Below are 2,884 nucleotides of genomic sequence, written 5' to 3'. Positions count from 1 at the left end.
AATTTTGGGGTGGTGTGAGTTATGGATCCAATTTTATGTATTTACTTATTTTCATATGCACACGCATATGTCATATCCATATCCATGTGTTGAAAAGATTATACTTTACCACTTGCTGAAAGGTTATACTTTTTTTTAAAGATTTATTTCTTTATTTTGGGGTGGAGAGGCAGAGAGAGAGAGAGAATCCCAAGCAGAGTCCCTGATGAGGATGGAGCCAGAAGGTGGCTCGATCCCAGGACCCTGAGATCATGACCTGAGCTAAAATCAAGAGTCAGACATTTCACCAACTGATCTGATGTTCTGATCACAGAACACAAAAGTGTTAAATAATATTTACCATAGTCACAAATAAAAGGCACTTCGATGATTATCTATAAAATATCTGACTCCTGTGCTAAAGTTCTTTTTCCTGAGAGCTGGCACTGGGTCTGCCTGCTCACCCCATGTCCCCCGTGCCTCCGAGAGACTGCCAGGTGAAACATTCAGTAAATACTTGTGAAGCAGATAGATAAAAGTTACCAGCAATAACGAGCTTTTACTGATCTCCAGTCCCAACCATCTTTCCATTCAAACCCAATCCCGGTTCTGGGCCGAAGCAATAGAAGCACAGCCTTCAGAAAAGCATTCCAAGATGCCAATAGCAGCTTCACCACATGTCCCATATGCTTTCGTGGATCATTTAATTATCTCTTTGAGCATATTTATCTCGTGTATGATAGAGAATGTAGAATATAACTTCGAGAAGGCAGCATGGACCGCTGGAATGTTAGACGGGAAATGGGGTATCATGCAGCAGACAGGGGTCCCGTCCCTGGGCACCAGCTGCAGAGCTAAAGAACACCTTCATCAGAGTCATTGTGTGCCTCTTGGAATGCCCTGGGGATAAGGCCCACGAATCTGCATTTCTGACAAAAGCTCCAAGGAGATTCTCACGTATGGAAAAAGCCCGTTTTAAACAAAGAGCCGAGGAGGCAGACTCTGAAAGACCCAGTGCTCACACCCTTCAACCAAAGTGGCTTTCAATGGAGAATGGGGACATTTCTGGGAAGGGCTCCTACTTGATCTGTGTCCTGCTTCCGTGATTTTGGTTTTTAGGCCCTCCGTTTGCCTGTAGGTTTCCTCCTCTGCTCTAATTGCTGGGGAATGTCAGCCCTCATGGGGGTCATTTCTTTATGAAGACCTCTGTCATTTATTCTCCTCCTGGACAAGGGACAGCAGAGATCAGGTCTGGGGTTCCACAGTTCTAGCATTCCTCCTAAGCCACCTGGCTAAGCTGAAAGCATCATGACAGATCGAAATGAGGTCAGGGAAGAGGATCCCAGAGGAGTGAGATGCTGAGGGCAGGCCCTCTTCGGAGAGAGAACCACTACAAGGTCACTATCAGACCTGTTCAGGTGGGGGACGACTTACTGACCAATTCCGTGAGCAGAGAACCCACCCTCGTCATTCCAAACTCCTGAGCCAAAGGACTGCAAGATAACACATGTTGGTTGCTTTAAACCACTGCTTTTCTAATTGTTAATATGCATCAATAGAGAACTAGTTCAGATGCTTATCTCTACTTCCCCGGGTTTTTAATGTTTAGAAACATGTATGCTAATCTCTATCAAGGAAAAAAATTTGAGAATGCACTGGGAGGGCGGGTAGGCGGGTGGGGGCAGAGCCACGGCCAGAAGTAGAATAGTGGAGGCAGTGGAAGCTCTGGCAGCTCAGGACTGAGAGCAAATCAGAATTACCCTGATGCTTCAGAGGCTCTTCAGTTTCTCCTCTCTCATTCGGTCTGCAGTCTCAGTTCATTTGAGGAGCGACACTGGTGTTACCGCGGTGGCATTTAATAAAGAACTTGGTCCTGTACAGAAACTCATCGTGGACAAGATTAGAGAACACAGAACTAAACTATGGGCATCTGGAGGACCCGTTGATACTGGCCCAGAGCACCAGCAAGACCTAGGGAGGGAGCTTCTGAAGCTTAAATACACATATGTTAAAACAGACATGAATACGTTCCCAGACTTCACATTTGAAAATCCTAAATTTGAAGTCATCGAGAAGCCCCAGTCCTGGAAAACCCATGTAAAGTTTATTTGGAAATTTCACCTAGATTAGTTGTACAACTGGATCAGAATAAACAGTTCTCAACTGTCAAATGTTCTTTTGAATTCTGATTCCAAATAAATTATTTGGTGATGTTGGATGTAGAAAAAAAAAAACACAAAAATCCAATAACCACGGTAAACATCTGTTCGTCACCTTCACGTGATGTTCCCTAGCCCTTGTCACATGAAGGACACTGTGAAGGGCATTTCCTATCTACAATAGGTTCTTTCTAACACCCTCTTCCTGAGACCATGAGGTGTGTTCTTTCTGGCCGCAAGGAATAAAAACCCCAACTTGCTTCATGGGAGGTGTGTTCCTTTTGATTTAGCTTAAGGGAATTACCGTCAGCTAAGGTTATGCTAGGTCTCAGGGTTCAATTTTTCACTCGTGTGTGGTGGCAGATTTCCCAAAAATGACGTAGGTTTTCAAGGTAAGATTGCTCCCTGTACTTCATCTTTTCTTATCCCTGCTGTCTTCCTAACTATGGGAAATTGTATAAAACAAAATAGTGATATAAAACAATATACACAATATACACAAAACAATAGTATATAAAACAAAAGATAGACAGGATTTGGGATTTAATAAGAGCTGTTGGGGCACCTGGGTGCCTCAGTCGGTTAAGCATCTTCCCTCAGCTCAGGTTATGATCCCAGAGTCCTGGGATCCAGCCCCACATTGGGTTCCCTGCTCGGTAGGAAGCCTGCTTCTTCCCCACCCTCTGCTGCTCCCCCTGCTTGTTTTCTCTCTCTGTGTCTCTGTCAAATAAGTAAGTAAAATCTTA

The 2,884-nt window shown here is 44.2% G+C and overlaps 1 pseudogene; it reads left to right on the top strand.

Annotated features, from left to right (window-relative positions):
• The first annotated feature begins 1,629 nt into the window (after positions 1 to 1,629).
• LOC148161901 (ATP synthase peripheral stalk subunit F6, mitochondrial pseudogene) lies at positions 1,630 to 2,109 on the top strand (annotated as a pseudogene).
• The last annotated feature ends 775 nt before the right edge of the window (positions 2,110 to 2,884 follow it).

The sequence above is a fragment of the Eumetopias jubatus genome, unplaced genomic scaffold (genome assembly GCF_037043125.1).
Source record: "Eumetopias jubatus isolate StellerSeaLion01/CBP00866 unplaced genomic scaffold, mEumJub1_p1.0 scaffold_39, whole genome shotgun sequence".
NCBI lineage: Eukaryota > Metazoa > Chordata > Mammalia > Carnivora > Otariidae > Eumetopias > Eumetopias jubatus.
Note: the sequence above shows the minus strand (reverse complement) of the source record. Positions and strands in the feature narration are given on the sequence as shown.